We start from the raw sequence: 22,291 nt of genomic DNA on the forward strand, positions 1-22,291 counted from the left end.
TTGCGTCTGTCACTACGCCCAGCACTCGCGAGTTTGAAGCTCATCACAGCCATCCTTTCCCGGATCCTACTCGGAATACCACAGACAAGGTTTAGACTTTCTGGATCTCAAGAATGGCCGCCAATAATTCTAGCCTATACCACGAAGACTCTGATTGTGAATTAAGAGGCTAGGAGATACACATTCAAGCTTGTTTGCAGGTAGAACGGAAGTGGTTGTCAGGCACGCGTTCATAGGTGAGAATGGTGATGAGCGTCACATAATCATCACATTCATCATGTTCTTGTGTACGAATGAATATCTTAGAGAAGAAATAGGCTTGAATTGAATAGAAAAACAATAGTACTTTGCATTAATTCATGAGGAACAGCAGAGCTCCACACCTTAATCTATGGTGTGTAGAAACTCTACCGTTGAAAATACAAAAGTGATAATGGTCCAGGCATGACCGAATTTCTAGCCTCCCAAAGAGGGTTCAATCATCAAAACATGATCAAAAGATGTTAAAAGATAATAGTAAAAAGTTCTATTTATACTAAACTAGTTACTAGGGTTTACAGAGATAAGTAAATGATGTAGAAATCCACTTCCGGGCCCACTTGTTGTGTGCTTGGGCTAAGCATTGAAGATTTTACGTGTATAGGTCTTCCTTGGAGTTGAACGCCAGTTTGTAACCTGTTTCTGGCATTTTACACTGCTTTGCAACCTGTTTCTGGCGTTTAACTCCAGAATAGGGCAGGGAGCTGGCGTTGAATGCTAGTTTGCGTCATCTAAACTCGGGCAAAGTATGGACTATCATATATTTCTGAAAAGCCCTAGATGTCTACTTTTCAACGTAATTGAGAGCGCGCCATTTGGACTCCTGCAGCTCCAGAAAATCCACTTTGAGTGCAGAGAGATCAGAATCCAACAGCATTTGCAGTGCTTCTTCAACCTCTGAATCTGATTTTTGCTCAAGTCCCTCAATTTCAGCTAGAAAATACCTGAAATCACAGAAAAACACACAAACTCATAGTAAAGTCCAGAAATGTGAATTTTATTTAAAAACTAATAAAAATATACTAAAAACTAACTAAATCATACTAAAAACTATGTAAAAACAATGCCAAAAAGCGTATAAATTAGCCGCTCATCACAACACCAAACTTAAATTGTTGCTTGTCCCCAAGCAACTGAAAATAAAATAGGATAAAAATAAGAGAATATACTATAAATTCCAAATATCAATGAAACTTAGCTCCAATTAGATGAGCGGGACTAGTAGCTTTTTGCTTCTGAAAAGTTTTTGGCATCTCACTTTATCCCTTGAAGTTCAGAATGATTGGCATCTATAGGAACTTAGAATTTAGATAGTGTTATTGATTCTCCTAGTTCAGTACATTGATTCTTGAACACAGCTACTTTATAAGTTTTGGCCGTGGCCCTAAGCACTTTGTTTTCCAGTATTACCACCGGATACATAAATGCCACAGACACATAACTGGGTGAACCTTTTCAGATTGTGACTCAGCTTTGCTAAAGTCCCCAATTAGAGGTGTCCAGGGTTCTTAAGCACACTCTTTTTTTTCTTTGGACCTTGACTTTAACCGCTCAGTCTCAAGTTTTCACTTGACACCTTCACGCCACAAGCACATGGTTAGGGACAGCTTGGTTTAGCCGCTTAGGCCAGGATTTTATTCCTTTAGGCCCTCCTATCCACTGATGCTCAAAGTCTTGGATCCTTTTTATTACCCTTGCCTTTTGGTTTTAAGGGCTATTGGCTTTTTGCTCTTGCCTTTTGGTTTTAAGAGCTTTTGGCTTTTTCTGCTTGCTTTTTCTTTTTTTTTTTTCGCTATTTTTTTTTTACATTTTTTTTCTGCAAGCTTTTGCATTCACTACTTTTTCTTGCTTCAAGAATAAATTTTATGATTTTTCAGATTATCAATAACATTTCTCCTTTTTCATCATTCTTTCAAGAGCCAACATATTTAACATTCATAAACAACAATATCAAAAGACATATGCACTGTTCAAGCATTCATTCAAAAAACAAAAAGTATTGTCACCACATCAAAATAATTAAACTAATTTCAAGGTTGAATTTGAAACCATGTACTTCTTATTCTTTTGTTTTTAGAACAGTTTTCATTTAGGAGAGGTGATGGATTCATAGGACATTCATAGCTTTAAGACATAGACAGAGACACAAACATAAATAAAACATAAAGCATAGTAAACGAAAAAAGGAAAATAAGAACAAGGATATTAAGGAACGGGTCCACCTTAGTGAGGGTGGCAACTTCCTCTTCTTGAAGAACCAATGGTGCTCTTGAGCTCATCTATATCTCTTCCTTGCCTTTGTTGCTCCTCCCTCATAGATCTTTGATCTTCTCTAATCTCATGGAGAATGATGGAGTGCTCTTGGTGTTCCATCCTTAGTTGTCCCATGTTGGAACTTAATTCTCCTAGGGAGGTGTTGATTTGCTCCCAATAGTTTCGTGGAGGAAAGTGCATCCCTTGAGGCATCTCAGGAATTTCATGGTGAGGAATTTCCTCATGCTCTTGTTGAGGCCCATGATCTCTTGTTTGCTCCATCCTTTTCTTAGTGATGTGCTTATCCTCATCAATGAGGATATCTCCCTCTATGTCAATCCCAGCCGAATCGCAGAAGTGGCAAATGAGGTGAGGAAAGGCTAACCTTGTCAAAGTGGATGACTTGTCAGCCACCTTATAGAGTTCTTGAGGTATAATCTCATGAACTTCCACTTCCTCCCCAATCATGATACTATGGATCATGATGGCCCGGTCTACAGTAACTTCAGACCGATTGCTAGTAGGAATAATTGAGCGTTGAATGAACTCCAACCATCTTCTAGCTACAAGCTTAAGGTCCAGTCTTCTCAATTGAACTGGCTTGCCTCTTGAGTCAACTTTCCATTGAGCTCCTTTCACACATATGTCCATGAGGACTTGGTCCAACCTTTGATCAAAGTTGACCCTTCTAGTGTAGGGGCGTGCGTTTTCTTGAATCATTGGCAAGTTGAACGCCAGCCTTACATTTTCCGGACTGAAATCTAAGTATTTCCCCCGAACCATGGTAAGCCAATGCTTTGGATTCGGGTTCACACTTTGATCATGGTTCCTAGTGATCCATGCGTTTGCATAGAACTCTTGAACCATTAAGATCCTGACTTGTTGAATGGGGTTGGTGAGAACTTCCCAACCTCTTCTTTGGATCTCAAGTCGGATCTCCGGATACTCATTCTTTTTTAGCTTGAAAAGAACCTCAGGGATCACTTTCTTCTTGGCCACAACTTCATAGAAGTGGTCTTGATGGACCTTTGAGATGAATCTCTCCATCTCCCATGACTCAGAGGTGGAAGCAATTGCCTTCCCTTTCCTCTTTCTTGAGGTTTCTCTGGCCTTAAGTGCCATTAATGGTTATGGAAAAACAAAAAGCAATGCTTTTACCACACCAAACTTAAAATGTTTGCTCGTCCCCGAGCAAAAGAAGAAAGAAAGAAGGAGAAGAAGAAAAAAAATGGAAGAGAGGGAGAGAAGTGTGTATTCGGCCAAGGGGAAGAAGAAAGGGTTGTGTTGTGTGAAAATGAAGGAGTGATGACGGGTTTATATAGGAGTGGGTGAAGGTGTAGGGTTCGGCCATTAGGGTTGGGTTTGGGAGGGAAAAGAATTTGAATTTTGGAGGTAGGTGGGGTTTATGGGGAAGAGTGGATGGATGTGAGTGGTGAAGAGGTGGGGTAGGTAAGGATCCTGTGGGGTCCACAGATCCAGTGAGGTCAAGGACTTAACATCCCTACTCCAATTAGGCATGTAAAATGCCCTTAGCATGCATGTCTGGCGTTAAACTCCAGCTTGCTACTTGTTTTTGGCGTTCAACGCCAGCTTGGTGCTTGTTTCTGGCGTTAAACGCTAGACAGATGCTTGTTTCTGGCGTTAAACGCCAGAATGCTCTTCCTCCAGGGTGTGCTATTTTTAATGCTATTTTTCATTCTGTTTTTGATTTTTCAGTAGTTTTTGTGACTTCACATGATCATCAACCTAAAGAAAACATAAAATAGCAATGAAAAATAAATAGATATATAATTAAATAACATTGGGTTGCCTCCCAACAAGCACTTATTTAATGTCAATAGCTTGACAGTGAGCTCTCAATGAGCCTCATAGATGTTCAGAGCATTGTTGGGACCTCCCAACACCAAACTTAGAGTTTGATTGTGGGGGCTTTGGTTGACTCTGTAGTGAGAGAAGCTTTTCATGCTTCCTCTCCATGGTTACAGAAGGAGAACCTTGAGTTTCAAATACAGGGTAGTCCTCATTCAGTTGAAGGACCAACTCTCCTCTGTCCACATCAATCACAGCTTTTGCTGTGGCTAGGAAGGGTTTTCCAAGGATGATGGATTCATCCTCATCCTTCCCAGTGTCTAGGATTATGAAATCAGCAAGGATGTAAAGGCCTTCAACCTTTACTAACACGTCCTCTACTTGTCCATAAGCCTATTTTCTTGAGTTGTCCGCCATCTCTAATGAGATTCTGGCAGCTTGCACCTCAAAGATCCCAAGTTTTTCCATTACAGAGAGTGGCATTAAGTTTATTCTTGACCCCAGGTCACACAGAGCCTTCTCAAAGGTCATGGTGCTTATGTTACAGAGAATTAGGAATTTACCAGGATCTTGTTTCTTTTGAGGTAATTTCTGCCTATCCAATGCATTCAGTTCATTGGTGAGCAAGGGAGGTTCATCTTCCCAAGTCTCATTACCAAATAATTTGGTATTCAGCTTCATGATTGCACTAAGGTACTTAGCAACTTACTTTTCAGTAATGTCTTCATCCTCTTCAGAAGAAGAATACTCATCAGAGCTCATGAAGGGCAGAAGCAGGTTGAATGGAATCTCTTTGGTCTCTGGATGAGCCTCAGATTCCTTTGGTTCCTCAAAGGAAAACTCCTTATTCGTCACTGAATGTCCCAAGAGGTCTTCCTCACTAGGATTCACGTCCTCCTCCTCCTCTCTGGGTTCGGCCACACCAAGTAAGGTAATGGCCTTGCACTCTCTTTTTGGATTCTCTTCTGTATTTTTTGGGAGAGTACTAGGAGGAGTTTCAGTGACTCTTTTACTCAGCTGGCTCACTTGTGCCTCCAAATTTCTAATGGAGGACCTTGTTTCATTCATGAAACTTACAGTGGCCTTAGATAGATCAGAGACTATATTTGCTAAGCTAGATGGATTCTGCTCAGAATTCTCTGTCTGTTGCTGAGTGGATGATGGAAAAGGCTTGCTATTGCTAAACCTGTTTCTTCCACCATTATTAAAGCCTTGTTGAGGCTTTTGTTGATCCTTCCATGAGAAATTTGGATGATTTCTCCATGAGGGATTATAAGTGTTTCCATAGGGTTCACCCATGTAATTTACCTCTGCTATTGCAGGGTTCTCAGGATCATAAGCTTCTTCTTCAGAAGATGCCTCTATAGTACTATTGGATGCAGCTTGCAATCCATTTAGACTCTGAGAAATCATATTGACTTGCTGAGTCAATATTTTGTTCTGAGCCAATATGGCATTCAGAGCATCAATTTCAAGAACTCCCTTCCTCTGAGGCGTTCCATTACTCACAGGACTCCTTTCAGAAGTGTACATGAACTGGTTATTTGTAATCATGTCAATGAGTTCCTGAGCTTCTGCAGGCATTTTCTTTAGGTGAATGGATCCACCTGCAGAATGGTCCAATGACATCTTAGATAATTCAGACAGACCATCATAGAATATATCCAGGATGGTCCATTCTGAAAGCATGTCAGAAGGACACTTTTTGGTCAGTTGCTTGTATATCTCCCAAGCTTCATAGAAGGATTCACCTTCTTTCTGTTTGAAGGTTTGAACATCCACTCTAAGCTTGCTAAGCTTTTGAGGAGGAAAGAACTTGGCTAAGAAAGCTGTGACCAGCTTATCCCAAGAGTTCAGGCTATCTTTAGGTTGAGAGTCCAACCATATTCTAGCTCTGTCTCTTACAGCAAACGGGAAAAGCATAAGCCTGTAGACCTTGAGATCAACCCCATTGGTCTTAACAGTATCACAGATCTGCAAGAATTCAGTTAAGAACTGAAAAGGATCTTCTAATGGAAGTCCATGAAACTTGCAATTCTGTTGCATCAGAAAAACTAATTGAGGTTTTAGCTCCAAATTCTTTGCTCCAATGGCAGGGATTGAGATGCTTCTTCCATGTAAGTTAGAATTTGGTGCAGTGAAGTTGATGAGCGGATAATTTATATGCTTTTTGGCATTGTTTTTAGTATGTTTTTAGTACATTTTAGTTTGTTTTTATTATGTTTTTATTAGTTTTTAAATAAAAATCACTTTTCTGGGCTTTACTATGAGTTTGTGTGTTTTTCTGTGATTTCAGGTATTTTCTGGCTGAAATTGAGGGACCTGAGCAAAAATCTGATTCAGAGGCTGAAAAAGGACTGCAGATGCTATTGGATTCTGACCTCCCTGCACTCGAAGTGGATTTTCTAGAGCTACAGAAGCCCAATTGGTGCGCTCTCAATTGGGTTGGAAAGTAGACATCGTGGGCTTTCCAGCAATATATAATAGTTTATACTTTTCCCGAGCTTTGATGGCCCAAAGAGGCGTTCCAAGTCAGCCTAAGAATTCTGGCGTTTCACTCCAAAACTGGCACAAAAGCTGGAGTTAAACGCCCAAACTGGCATAAAAGCTGGCGTTTAACTCGAAGAAATGTCTCTACACATGAAAGATTCAATGCTCAGCCCAAGCACACACCAAGTGGGCCCTGGAAGTGGAATTTTACAATAAACACCCTAGCTTACTCATTTTCTATAACCCTAGGTCACTAGTTTACTATAAATACTACTTTCAGTGATTCATATTGTATCTCATGACACTTTACACGTTTCTTATTGTATTCTCTACGGCATGAGTCTCTAAACCCTATTGTTGCGGGTGAGGAGCTCTACTGTTCTTCATGAATTAATGCAATTACTATTGTTTTCCATTCTATTACGCTTGCTTCCATTCTAAGATATTCATTCGCACTTCAACTTAATGAATGTGATGATCCGTGACACTCATCATCATTCTCACCTATGAACGCGTGCCTGACAACCACCTTCATTCTACCTTAGATTGAATGCATATCTCTTAGCCTCATAATTCAAATCAGAGTCTTCGTGGTATAAGCTAGAATCATTGGCGGTCATTCCTGAGATCTGGAACGTCTAAACCTTGTCTGTGGTATTCTAAGTAGGATCTGGGAAGGGATGACTGTGACGAGCTTCAAACTCGCGAGTGTTGGGCGTAGTGATAGACGTAAAAGGTTCAATGGATCCTATTCCGACATGATCGAGAACCGACAGATGATTAGCCGTGCGATGAAGCGCATTTGGAACATTTTCACTGAGAGGACGGGATGTAGCCATTGACAACGGTGATGCCCAACATAAAGCTTGCCATGGAAGGAGTCTTGCGTGCATGAAGAAGAAGACAGTAGGAAAGCAGAGGTTCAGAAGACAAAGCATCTTCAAAGCCTCAACCTGTTCTCCATTACTGCATAACAAGTATTTATTTCATGTTCTTTTACTTTTTACAATTTAATTTGAGAATTACTGATATCCTGACTAAGAGTTACAAGATAACCATAGCTTGCTTCAAGCCGACAATCTCCGTGGGTTCGACCCTTAATCACGTAAGGTATTACTTGGACGACCCAGTGCACTTGCTGGTTAGTTGTGCGGAGTTACAAAAGTGTGATTGTAATTTTGTGCACCAAGTTTTTGGTGCCGTTGCCGGGGATTGTTCGAGTTTGGGCAACTGACGGTTATTCTTTTTGCTTAGATTAGGAATATTTTATTTTTGTTAGTTTAGAGTCTTTTATTTGAGTTTAGTTTTATATTTTAAGTTTGATGTCAATTGCATGATTTTATTTTCTTTTAATTTTTTGAAATTGCATGTCCTTAGTTCTTTCTTGATTTTTAAAAATTCTAAGTTTGGTGTCTTCTTTGTGTTTTCCTTTAATTTTTCGAAAATTTGTGCTTTATTTTCTAAAAATTTTAAGTTTGGTGTTTTTGTGCTTTTATTTACTTAAAAATTTTTCAAAAATTTGTTCTTGGTGTTCATCTTGATCTTCAAAGTGTTCTTGGTGTTCATCTTGACATTCAAAGTTTTCTTGTTTGTACTCTGTTGTTTGATCTAAAATTTCTAAGTTTAGTGTCATTTTGTTGTTTTTCTCTTTCCGCATTAAAATTCAAAAATAAAAAAAATATCTTTTCCTTATTTTACTCGTAATTTTCGAAATTTGGCATTAAAGTAGTCAAAGATTTTCAATCATATCTTTTCAATCACATCTTTTTTTTTATTGCAATCATATCTTCTCAATCATATCTTTTTCAAAATAATTTTCAATCATATCTTTTTTTTTTATAAATTGCAATCATATCTTCTCAATCAAATTGTTTTCAAAATAATTTTCAATCTTATCTTTTTGATTGCTAATTTCAAAATCTTTTTAAAAAAAAATCACTTAACTACTTTCCTCTTTCACATTTCAAAATTAACTAAGCATTTTTTTTCAAAATCTTTTTATATAATTAATTAATTTAGTTTTCAATTTGCTTTGATTTTATTTTCCTTTAGTTTTTGAAATTTTATTTTATTTTCCATTTATTTTATTTTATTATTTTCGGTCACTTTTAATTAAATAAATTAAAATATATATATAATAATAATAATAATAATAATAATAATAATAATAATAATAATAATAATAATAATAATAATAATAATAATAATAATAATAATAATATAATTTAATTGCAATCCACATCATCTCCCTTTCTCCATCATGGACCTAAGTGGAAGTGAACGGTCCAGAAGGACTCTAGGGTCATATGCTAACCCCATCACAGCTGCATATGGGAATAGCATCTGTATACCTCCCATCAAAGCAAGTAGCTTTGAGCTAAATCCTCAGCTCATTATCATGGTGCAGCAAAATTGCCAGTATTCCGGTCTTCCACAGGAAGAACCTACTGAGTTTCTGGCGCAGTTCTTACAAATTGCTGACACAGTACGTGATAAAGAAGTGGATCAGGATGTCTACAGATTATTATTGTTTCATTTGCTGTAAAAGATCAAGCTAAGAGGTGGTTAAATAACCAACCCACAGTAAGCATAAAAACATGGAGACAATTAACAGACAAATTCCTGAATCAATTTTACCCTCCAAAAAGGATGACACAGCTAAGGCTGGACATCCAAGGCTTTAAACAAGAGGATCATGAATCCCTTTATAATGCTTGGGAGAGGTACAGAGGGATGCTGAAAAAATGCCCCTGTGAAATATTTTCAGAGTGGGTACAGTTAGACATCTTCTACTATGGGCTTACAGAAAAAGCTCAGGTGTCCCTAGACCACTAAGCTGGTGGATCTATACACATGAGAAAAACAATTGAAGAGGCTCAAGAACTCATAGATACAGTTGCTAGAAATCAACATCTGTACTCAAACAGTGAGTCCTCCATAAAAGAAGAGGCTATGGCAGTAACTACTGATCCCAATCCTCAAGAACAGATTGTTGAACTTAATCAGCAATTACTCCTTATGACAAAATAATTAGCAGAATTCAAAGAGATGCTCCAAGACACTAAAAATGCTAACAAGAATATAGAAGCACAATTGAATCAGACAAGACAGCAGCTATCTAAACAGATAACAGAAGAATGCCAAGCTGTCCAACTAAGGAGCGGGAAGACATTGAATAACTCAGCTCAAAGTAGCAAAAAGTCAAGAAAGGAACAAATGACAGAGGATGACCAAACCACTGCCCAAAATCCCTCTAAGGACATCAAGAGCCCAGAGAGGAATAACTCTGGCATTCAAACGCCAGAAAAGGGGGAAAAGTTGGCGTTAAACGCCCATTCCTTATCCAGCTCTGGCGTTCAAACGCCAGAAAAGAGTGGGAAGCTGGCGTTAAACGCCCATCAAGCACCCAATCCTGGCGTTCAAATGCCAATGAGGGATCAGACACCTGCAAGTGCTGATGATAACCCCTCTAAGAAGGCTTCTCCAATCACCGCTGTAGGAAATAAACCTGCAACAACTAAGGTTGAAGAATATAAAGCCAAGATGCCTTATCCTCAAAAACTCCGCCAAGCGGAACAGGATAAACAATTTGCCCGCTTTGCAGACTATCTCAAGACTCTTGAAAAAAAGATTCTGTTTGCAGAGGCACTTGAGCAAATACCCTCTTATGCTAAGTTCACGAAAGAAATCTTAAGTCATAAGAAGGATTGGAGAGAAACTGAAAAAGTGTTTCTCACTGAAGAATGCGGTGCATTCATTCTGAAAAGCTTACCAGAGAAGCTTCAAGATCCAGGAAGCTTCATGATACCATGCACATTAGAGGGTGCTTGTACCAAGACAGCCCTATGTGACCTTGGAGCAAGTATTAACCTAATACCTGCATCGACTATTAGAAAGCTTGGGTTGACTGAAGAAGTCAAACCAACCCGGATATGTCTTCAACTTGCTGATGGCTCCATTAAATACCCATCAGGCATAATTAAGGACATGATTGTCAAGGTTGGGCCATTTGACTTTCCCACTGACTTTGTAGTGCTAGAAATGGAGGAGCACAAGAGTGCAACTCTGATTCTAGGAAGACCTTTCCTAGCAACTGGACGAACTCTCATTGATGTCCAAAAAGGAGAAGTGACCCTGAGAGTCAATGAGGATGAGTTCAAGTTAAATGTTGTCAAAGCTATGCAACATCCAGACATGTCAAATGACTGCATGAGTGTTGATATTATTGACTCCCTAGTGGAAGAGGTCAATATGACTGAAAGTCTTGAATCAGAGCTAGAGGACATCTTTAAAGATGTTCAGCCTGATCTGGAGGAATCAGAGGAAATAAAAGAACCTCTGAAAATCCCTCAGAAAGAGGAGAAACCTCCTAAACCCGAGCTCAAACCATTACCACCATCCCTGAAATATGCATTTCTGGGAGAGGGTGACACTTTTCCAGTGATCATAAGCTCTGCTCTAAATCCACAGGAAGAGAAAGCACTAATTCAAGTGCTAAGGACACACAAGACAGCTCTTGGGTGGTCCATAAGTGACCTTAAGGGCATTAGCCCAGCAAGATGCATGCACAAGATCCTATTGGAGGATGATGCTAAACCAGTGGTTCAACCACAGAGGTGGCTAAATCCATCCATGAAGAAAGTGGTGCAGAAAGAGGTCACTAAGTTACTAGAGGCTGGGATTATTTATCCTATTTGTGATAGCCCTTGGGTGAGCCCTGTCCACGTTGTCCCCAAGAAGGGAGGCATGACAGTGGTTCATAATGAAAAGAATGAACTGGTTCCTATAAGAACAGTTACAGGGTGGCGTATGTGTATTGACTACAGAAGGCTCAATACAGCCACCCGAAAGGATCACTTTCCTTTACCATTCATAGACCAGATGCTAGAGAGACTAGCAGGTCATGAATATTACTGCTTTTTGGATGGCTATTCAGGTTACAACCAAATTGCAGTGGATCCTCAAGACCAAGAGAAAACAGTATTCACATGTCCTTTTGGAGTATTTGCTTACAGAAGAATGCCTTTTGGTCTGTGCAATGCACCTGCAACCTTTCAGAGGTGCATGCTCTCTATCTTCTCTGATATGGTAGAGAAGTTCCTGGAAGTCTTCATGGATGACTTTTCAGTATTTGGAGACTCATTCAGCTCCTATCTTGATCATCTAGCACTTGTCTTGAAAAGGTGCCAAGAGACTAACCTGGTCTTAAACTGGGAAAAATGTCACTTTATGGTGACTGAAGGAATTGTCCTTGGGCACAAAATTTCAAGCAAGGGAATAGAGGTGGATCAAGCCAAGGTAAAGGTAATTGAGAAATTACCACCACCTGCCAATGTTAAGGCAATCAGAAGCTTTCTGGGGAATGCAGGATTCTGTAGGAGGTTCATAAAGGATTTTTCAAAAATTGCTAAACCTCTAAGCAACCTGCTAGCTGCTGACACGCCAATTGTGTTTGACACTGAGTGTCTGCAGGCGTTTGAGACCCTGAAAGCCAAGCTGGTCACAACACCAGTCATCTCTGTACCTGATTGGACATTACCATTCGAACTAATGTGTGATGCCAGCGACCATGCCATTGGTGCAATGTTGGGACAGAGGCATAACAAGCTTCTGCACGTCATTTACTATTCTAGCCGTGTTTTAAATGATGCACAGAAGAATTACACAACCACAGAAAAAGATTTACTTGCAGTGGTTTATGCCATTGACAAGTTTAGATCCTATTTAGTAGGTTCAAAAATGATTGTGTATACTGACCATGCTGCTCTTAAATACCTACTCACAAAGCAGGATTCAAAACCCAGGCTCATAAGATGGGTGTTGCTTCTGCAAGAGTTTGATATAGAAATAAGAGACAGAAAAGGGACAGAGAACCAGGTAGCTGATCACCTGTCCCGGATAGAACCAGTAGCAGGGGCGTCCCACCTTCCTACTGAGATCTCTGAAACCTTTCCGGATGAGCAACTCTTCGCCATTCAGGAAGCACCATGGTTTGCAGACAGGAAAAGGAAGAAGCATGAAAGGCTTCTCTCAATACAAAGTCAAATAAAACCCCCACATTCAAACTCTAAGTTTGGTGTTGGAAGGCCACAACCAAACTCTAAGTTTGGTGTTAAGAGGCCATCATCATGCTCTGAGTATCTGTGAGGCTCCATGAGAGCCCACTGTCAAGCTACTGACATTAAAGAAGCGCTTGTTGGGAGGCAACCCAATTTTACTTATCTATGTTAATTTCTATTTTCCATTGTTATTTTATGTTTTCTGTAGGTTGATGATCATGTGAAGTTACAAAAACAATTGAAAAAGCAGAAACATATTGAAAAACAGAATGAAAAATAGCACACCCTGGAGGAGAAGCCTACTGGCGTTTAAACGCTAGTAAAGACAGCAGAATGGGCGTAAAATGCCCAGTCTGGCACCATTCTGGGCGTTTAACGCCAGAAATGGGCACCAGACTGGCGTTTAACACCAGAAAAGGGCAAAGAGCTGGCGTTAAACGCCAGAAATGGGCAGCAACCTGGCGTTTAATGCCTGGATTAGCAGCAGAGGGCATTTTGCACGCCTAATTGGTGCAGGGATGAGAAATCCTGGACACCTCAGGATTTGTAGACCCCACAGGATCCCCACCAACCTCAACTCACTCTCTCTCACTTCTTCACACCTTTTCATAATACTCTTCCCAAAATAACCTCTACCAATCACCTCCATTACTCCTCCAAAACCATCATACAAACCACCTACACCCACCCACTCAAATTCAAACCATCACTCCTTCCTTTTCCACATCATAACCACCTAAAGCCCTCCCTTGGCCGAATAATTCACACACCTCCATCTCCTCCATCTCTTCATGTTCTTATCCTTTCTTCATTCTTTTTCTTGAAGACGAGCTAACCTTTTAAGTTTGGTGTGGAAAAGCTCAGCTTTTTTGTTTTTCCATAACCATTTATGACACCTAAGGCCGGAGAAACCTCTAGAAAGAGGAAAGGAAAGGCAATTTCTTCCACCTTCGAGTCATGAGAGATGGAGAGATTCATCTCAAAGGTCCATCAAGACCACTTCTATGAAGTTGTGGCTAAGACTCCTCATTGAAGAGGACAAGCCCATCACTAAGAAAATGATGGACCAAACAAGAGAGCCCACTCATGGACCTCAACAAGAGCATGAGGAAAATCCTCATCATGAAATCCCTGAGATGCCTCAAGGGATGCATTTTCCTCCACAAAACTATTGGGAGCAAATTAACACCTCCCTAGGAGAATTAAGTTCCAATATGGGACAACTAAGGGTAGAGCACCAAGAGCATTCCATCCTCCTCCATGAAATTAGAGAAGACCAAAGAGTTATGAGAGAGGAGCAACAAAGGCAAGGAAGAGACATTGAAGAGCTGAAGCACTCCATAAGATCTTCAAAAGGAAGAACAAGCCGCCATCACTAAGGTGGACCCGTTCTTTAACTTCCTTGTTCTTTATTTTCTGTTTTTCAAATTTTTATGCTTTATGTTTATTTATGTTTGTGTCTTATTACATGATTATTAGTGTCTAAATGTCTATGCCTTAAAGCTATGAGAATGAATCCATCACCTTTCTTAAATGAAAAATGTTTTTAATTGAAAAAGAAAAAGAAGTACATGAATTTCGAATTTTAAAACAGTTTAATTATTTTGATGTGGTGGCAATACTTTATGTTTTTCTGAATGAATGCTTGAACAGTGCATATTTTTGAAATTGTTGTTTATGAATGTTAAAATTGTTGGCTCTTGAAAGAATGAAAGAAAAAGGATAAATGTTATTTGATAATCTGAAAAATCATAAAATTGATTCTTGAAGCAAGAAAAAGCAGTGAATAGAAAGCTTGCAAAAAAAATAAATAAAATAAAAAAAAAAGAGAAAGAGAAAAGCAAGCAGAAAAAGCCAATACCCCTTTAAACCAAAAGGCAAGGGTGATAAAAAGAATCCAAGGCTTTGAGCATCAGTGGATAGAAGGGCCCACAGGAATAAAATCCTGGCCTAAACGGCTAAACCAAGCTGTCCCTAACCATGTGCTTGTGACGTGAAGGTGTCAAGTGAAATCTTGAGACTGAGCGGTTAAAGTCGTGGTCCAAAGCAAAAAGAGTGTGCTTAAGAGCTCTGGACACCTCTAATTGGGGACTCTAGCAAAGCTGAGTCACAATCTGAAAAGGTTCACCCAGTTATGTGTCTGTGGCATTTATGTATCCGGTGGTAATACTGGAAAACAAAGTGCTTAGGGTCACGGCCAAGACTCATAAAGTAGTTGTGTTCAAGAATCAACATACTTAACTAGGAGAATCAATAACACTATCTGGATTCTAAGTTCCTATAGAAGCCAATCATTCTGAATTTCAAAGGATAAAGTGAGATGCCAAAACTGTTCAGAGGCAAGAAGCTAAAAGCCCCGCTCATCTAATTAATACTGATCTTCATAGATATTTTTAGAATTCATTGTATATTCTCTTCTTTTTATCCTATTTGATTTTTAGTTGCTTGGGGACAAGCAACAATTTAAGTTTGGTGTTGTGATGAGCGGATAATTTATACGCTTTTTGGCATTGTTTTTAGTATGTTTTTAGTACATTTTAGTTAGTTTTTATTATGTTTTTATTAGTTTTTAAATAAAAATCACTTTTCTGGGCTTTACTATGAGTTTGTGTGTTTTTCTGTAATTTCAGGTATTTTCTAGCTGAAATTGAGGGACCTGAGCGAAAATCTGATTCAGAGGCTGAAAAAGGACTGAAGATGCTGTTGGATTCTGACCTCCCTGCACTCGAAGTGGATTTTCTGGAGCTACAGAAGCCTAATTGACGCGCTTTCAATTGCGTTGGAAAGTAGACATCTTGGGCTTTCCAGAAATATATAATAGTTTATACTTTGCTCGGGCTTTGATGGCCCAAACAGGAGTTCCAATTCAGCCTAAGAATTCTGGCGTTTAACTCCAGAACTGGCACAAAAGCTGGAGTTAAATGCCCAAACTGGCATAAAAGCTGGCGTTTAACTCCAAGAAATGTCTTTACACATGAAAGCTTCAATGCTCAGCCCAAGCACACACCAAGTGGGCCCCGGAAGTGGAATTTTACAATAGACACCCTAGCTTACTCATTTTCTGTAACCCTAGGTCACTAGTTTACTATAAATACTACTTTCAGTGATTCATATTGTATCTCATGACACTTTACACGTTTCTTATTGTATTCTCTATGGTATGAGTCTCTAAACTCCATTGTTGGGGGTGAGGAGCTCTGCTGTTCTTCATGAATTAATGCAATTACTACTGTTTTCCATTCTATTATGCTTGCTTCCATTCTAAGATATTTATTCGCACTTCAACTTGATGAATGTGATGATCCGTGACACTCATCATCATTCTCACCTATGAACGCGTGCCTGACAACCACCTCCGTTCTACCTTAGATTGAATGCATATCTCTTAGCCTCATAATTCAAATCAGAGTCTTCGTGGTATAAGCTAGAATCATTGGAGGTCATTCCTGAGATCCAGAACGTCTAAACCTTGTCTGTGGTATTCTGAGTAGGATCTGGGAAGGGATGACTATGACGAGCTTCAAACTCGCGAGTGTTGGGCGTAGTGACAGATGCAAAAGGATCAATGGATCCTATTCCGACATGATCGAGAACCGACAGATGATTAGTCGTGTGGTGACAGCGCATTTGGAACATTTTCACTGAGAGGACGGGATGTAGCCATTGACAACGGTGATGCCCAACATAAAGCTTGCCATGGAAGGAGTCTTGCGTGCATGAAGAAGAAGACAATAGGAAAGCAGAGGTTCAGAAGACAAAGCATCTCCAAAGCCTCAACCTGTTCTCCATTACTGCATAACAAGTATTTATTCAAGTTCTTTTACTTTTTACAATTAAATCTGAGAATTACTGATATCCTGACTAAGAGTTACAAGATAACCATAGCTTGCTTCAAGCCGACAATCTCTTGGGATCGACCCTTACTCACGTAAGGTATTACTTGGACGACCCAGTGCACTTGATGGTTAGTTGTGCGGAGTTACAAAAGTGTGATTGTAATTTCGTGCACCAAGTTTTTGGCGCCGTTGCCGGGAGTTGTTCGAGTTTGGACAACTGACGGTTATTCTTGTTGCTTAGATTAGGAATATTTTATTTTTGTTAGTTTAGAGTCTTTTATTTGAGTTTAGTTTTATATTTTAAGTTTGGTGTCAATTATATGATTTTATTTTCTTTTAATTTTTTGAAATTGCATGTCCTTAGTTCTTTCTTGATTTTTAAAAATTCTAAGTTTAGTGCCTTCTTTGTGTTTTCCTTTAATTTTTCAAAAATTTGTTCTTGGTGTTCATATTGATCTTCAAAGTGTTCTTGGTGTTCATCTTGACATTCAAAGTTTTATTGTTTGTTCTCTATGTTTTGATCTAAAATTTCTAAGTTTAGTGTCATTTTGTTGTTTTTCTCTTTCCGCATTAAAATTCAAAAATCAAAAAAATATCTTTTCCTTATTTTACTCATAATTTTCGAAATTTGGCATTAAAGTAGTCAAAGATTTTCAATCATATCTTTTCAATCACATCTTTTTTTTTATTGCAATCATATCTTCTCAATCATATCTTTTTCAAAATAATTTTCAATCATATCTTTTTTTTTTATAAATTGCAATCATATCTTCTCAATCAAATCTTTTTCAAAATAATTTTCAATCTTATCTTTTTTATTGCTAATTTCAAAATCCTTTTCAAAAAAAAAATCACTTAACTACTTTCCTCTTTCACATTTCAAAATTAACTAAGCAATTTTTTCAAAATCTTTTTAATTAATTAATTAATTTAGTTTTAAATTTTCTTTGATTTTATTTTCCTTTAGTTTTCGAAATTTTATTTTATTTTCTATTTATTTTATTTTATTATTTTCGGTCACTTTTAATTAAATAATATATATATATATATATATATATATATATATATATATATATAATAAAATAAAAATATAATTTAATTGTAATCCACATCATCTCCCTTTCTCCATCATGGACCTAAGTGGAAGTGAATGGTCCAGAAGGACTCTAGGGTCATATGCTAACCCCATTACAGCTGCATATGGGAATAGCATCTGTATACCTCCCATCAAAGCAAGCAGCTTTGAGCTAAATCCTCAGCTCATTATCATGGTGCAGCAAAATTGCCAGTATTCCGGTCTTCCACAGGAAGAACCTACTGAGTTTCTGGCGCAGTTCTTACAAATTGCTGACACAGTACGTGATAAAGAAGTGGATCAAGATGTCTACAGATTATTATTGTTTCCATTTGCTGTAAAAGATCAAGCTAAGAGGTGGTTAAATAACCAACCCACAGCAAGCATAAAAACATGGAGACAATTAACAGATAAATTCCTGAATGAATTTTACCCTCCAAAAAGGATGACACAGCTAAGGCTGGACATCCAAGGCTTTAAACAAGAGGATCATGAATCCCTTTATAATGCTTGGGAGAGGTACAGAGGGATGCTGAGAAAATGCCCGTCTGAAATGTTTTCAGAGTGGGTACAGTTAGACATCTTCTACTATGGGCTTATAGAAAAAGCTCAGATGTCCCTAGACCACTCAGCTGGTGGATCTATACACATGAGAAAAACAATTGAAGAGGCTCAAGAACTCATAGATACAGTTGCTAGAAATCAACATCTCTACTCAAACAGCGAGTCCTCTATAAAAGAAGAGGCTATGGCAGTAACTACTGATCCCAATCCTCAAGAACAGATTGTTGAACTTAATCAGCAATTACTCCTTATGACAAAACAATTAGCAGAATTCAAAGAGATGCTCCAAGACACTAAAAATGCTAACAAGAATATAGAAGCCCAATTGAATCAGACAAGACAGCAGCTATCTAAATAGATATCAGAAGAATGCCAAGCTGTCCAACTAAGGAGCGGGAAGACATTGAATAACTCAGCTCAAAGTAGCAAAATGTCAAGAAAGGAACAAATGACAGAGGATGACCAAACCACTGCCCAAAATCCCTCTGAGGACATCAAGAGCCCAGAGAGGAATAACTCTGGCATTCAAACGCCAGAAAAGGGGGAAAAGTTGGCGTTAAACGCCCATTCCTTGTGCAGTTCTGGCGTTCAAACGCCAGAAAAGTGTGGGAAGCTGGCGTTAAATGCCCATCCAGCACCCAATCCTGGCATTCAAACGCTAATGAGGGATTAGACACCTGCAAGTGCTGATGATAACCCCTCTAAGAAGGTTTCTCCAATCACCTCTATAGGAAATAAACCTGCAGCAACTAAGGTTGAAGAATATAAAGCCAAGATGCCTTATCCTCAAAACTTTTGCCAAGCGAAACAGGATAAACAATTTGCCCGCTTTGCAGACTATCTCAGGACTCTTGAAATAAAGATTCCGTTTGCAGAGGCACTTGAGCAAATACCCTCTTATGCTAAGTTCATGAAAGAAATCTTAAGTCATAAGAAGGATCGGAGAGAAACTGAAAAAGTGTTTCTCACTGAAGAATGCAGTGCAGTCATTCTGAAAAGCTTACCAGAGAAGCTTCAAAATCTAGGAAGCTTCATGATACCATGCACATTAGAGGGTGCTTGTACCAAGATAGCCCTATGTGACCTTGGAGCAAGTATTAAGCTAATACCTGCATCGACTATTAGAAAGATTGGGTTGACTGAAGAAGTCAAACCAACCCGGATATGTCTTCAACTTGCTGATGGCTCCATTAAATACCCATCAGGCATAATTGAGGATATGATTGTCAAGGTTGGGCCATTTGCCTTTCCCACTGACTTTGTAGTGCTAGAAATGGAGGAGCTCAAGAGTGCAACTCTGATTCTAGGAAGACCTTTCCTAGCAACTGGACGAACTCTCATTGATGTCCAAAAAGGAGAAGTGACCCTGAGAGTCAATGAGGATGAGTTCAAGTTAAATGTTGTCAAAGCTATGCAGCATCCAGACACGTCAAATGACTGCATGAGCGTTGATATTATTGATTCCCTGGTGGAAGAGGTCAATATGACTGAAAGTCTTGAATTAGAGCTAGAGGACATCTTTAAAGATGTTCAGCCTGATCTGGAGGAATCAGAGGAAATAAAAGAACCTCTGAAAATCCCTTAGAAAGAGGAGAAACCTCCTAAACCCGAGCTCAAACCACTACCACCATCCCTGAAATATGCATTTCTGGGAGAGGGTAACACTTTTCCAGTGATCATAAGCTCTGCTCTAAATCCACAGGAAGAGAAAGCACTAATTCAAGTGCTAAGGACACACAAGACAGCTCTTGGGTGGTCCATAAGTGACCTTAAGGGCATTAGCCCAGCAAGATGCATGCACAAGATCCTATTGGAGGATGATGCTAAACCAGTGGTTCAACCACAGAGGCGGCTAAATCCAGCCAAGAAGGAAGTGGTGCAAAAAGAGGTCACTAAGTTATTAGAGGCTGGGATTATTTATCCTATTTCTAATAGCCCCTGGGTGAGCCCTGTCCACGTTGTCCCCAAGAAGGGAGGCATGACAGTGGTTCATAATGAAAAGAATGAACTTGTTCCTACAAGAATAGTTACAGGGTGGCGTATGTGTATTGACTACAGAAGGCTCAATACAGCCACCCGAAAGGATCACTTTCCTTTACCATTCATAGACCAGATGCTAGAGAGACTAGCAGGTCATGATTATTACTGCTTTTTGGATGGCTATTCAGGTTACAACCAAATTGCAGTGGATCCTCAGGACCAAGAGAAAACAGCATTCACATGTCCTTCTGGAGTATTTGCTTACAAAAGAATGCCTTTTGGTCTGTGCAATGCACCTGCAACCTTTCAGAGGTGCATGCTTTCTATCTTCTCTGATATGGTAGAGAAGTTCCTGGAAGTCTTCATGGATGACTTTTCAGTATTTGGAGACTCATTCAGCTCCTGTCTTGATCATCTAGCACTTGCCTTGAAAAGGTGCCAAGAGACTAACCTGGTCTTAAACTGGGAAAAATGTCACTTTATGGTGACTGAAGGAATTGTCCTTGGGCACAAAATTTCAAGCAAGGGAATAGAGGTGGATGAAGCCAAGGTAGAGGTAATTGAGAAATTACCACCACCTGCCAATGTTAAGGCAATCAGAAGCTTTCTGGTGCATGCAGGATTCTATAAGAGGTTCAAAAAGGATTTTTCAAAAATTGCAAAACCTCTAAGCAACCTGCTAGCTGCTAACACGCCATTTGTGTTTGACACAGATTGTCTACAGGCATTTGAGACCCTGAAAGCCAAGCTAGTCACAACACCAGTCATCTCTGCACCTGACTGGACATTACCATTCAAACAAATGTGTGATGCCAGCGACCATGCCATTGGTGCAGTGTTGGGACAGAGGCATAACAAGCTTCTGCACGTCATTTACTATTCTAGCCGTGTTTTAAATGATGCACAGAAGAATTACACAACCACAAAAAAAGAGTTACTTGTAGTGGTTTATGCCATTGACAAGTTTAGATCCTATTTAGTAGGTTCAAAAGTGATTGTGTATACTGACCATGCTGCTCTTAAATACTTACTCACAAAGCAGGATTCAAAACCCAGTCTCATAAGATGGGTGTTGCTTCTGCAAGAGTTTGATATAGAAATAAGAGACAGAAAAGGGACAGAGAACCAGGTAGCTGATCACCTGTCCCGGATAGAACCAGTAGCAGGGGCGTCCCACCCTCCTACTGAGATCTCTGAAACCTTTCCGGATGAGCAACTCTTCACCATTCAAGAAGCACCATGGTTTGCAGACAGGAAAAGGAAGAAGCATGAAAGGCTTCTCTCAGTACAAAGTCAAATAAAACCCCCACATTCAAACTCTAAGTTTGGTGTTGGAAGGCCACAACCAAACTCTAAGTTTGGTTTTAAGAGGCCATCATCATGCTCTGAGTATCTGTAAGGCTCCATGAGAGCCCACTGTCAAGCTACTGACATTAAAGAAGCGCTTGTTGGGAGGCAACCCAATTTTACTTATCTATGTTAATTTCTATTTTCCATTGTTATTTTATGTTTTCTGTAGGTTGATGATCATGTGAAGTCACAAAAACAATTGAAAAAGCAGAAACAAACTGAAAAACAGAATGAAAAACAGCACACCCTGGAGGAGAAGCCTACTGGCGTTTAAACGCCAGTAAAGACAGCAGAATGGGCGTTAAACGCCCAGTCTGGCACCATTCTGGGTGTTTAACGCCAGAAATGGGCACCAGACTGGCGTTTAACGCCAGAAAAGGGCAAAGAGCTGGCGTTAAACGCTAGAAATGGGCAGCAACCTGGCGTTTAACGCCAGGATTGGTAGCAGAGGGCATTTTGCTCTGTTAATTGGTGCAGGGATGTGAGGTGGTTAAATAACCAACCCACAGCAAGCATAAAAACATGGAGACAATTAACAGACAAATTCCTGAATCAATTTTACCCTTCAAAAAGGATGACACAGCTAAGGCTGGACATCCAAGGCTTTAAACAAGAGGATCATGAATCCCTTTATAATGCTTGGGAGAGGTACAGAGGGATGCTGAGAAAATGCCCCTCTGAAATGTTTTCAGAGTGGGTACAGTTAGACATCTTCTACTATGGGCTTACAGAAAAATTTCAGATGTCCCTAGAACATTCAGCTGGTGGATCTATACACATGAGAAAAACAATTGAAGAGGCTCAAGAACTCATAGATACAGTTGCAAGAAATCAAC

General features: G+C 39.4%; 1 non-coding gene across 1 annotated transcript; it reads left to right on the forward strand.

Moving 5' to 3' along the window:
* Positions 1 to 5,784: 5,784 nt before the first annotated feature.
* LOC148564354 (small nucleolar RNA R71) lies at positions 5,785 to 5,892 on the forward strand. Its single transcript, XR_015884403.1, has one exon. It is a non-coding gene; the product is annotated as a small nucleolar RNA R71 (small nucleolar RNA).
* Positions 5,893 to 22,291: the final 16,399 nt, after the last annotated feature.

The sequence above is a fragment of the Arachis ipaensis genome, chromosome B5, assembly GCF_059453495.1.
Source record: "Arachis ipaensis isolate K30076 ecotype BB chromosome B5, ASM5945349v1, whole genome shotgun sequence".
Taxonomy (NCBI): domain Eukaryota; kingdom Viridiplantae; phylum Streptophyta; class Magnoliopsida; order Fabales; family Fabaceae; genus Arachis; species Arachis ipaensis.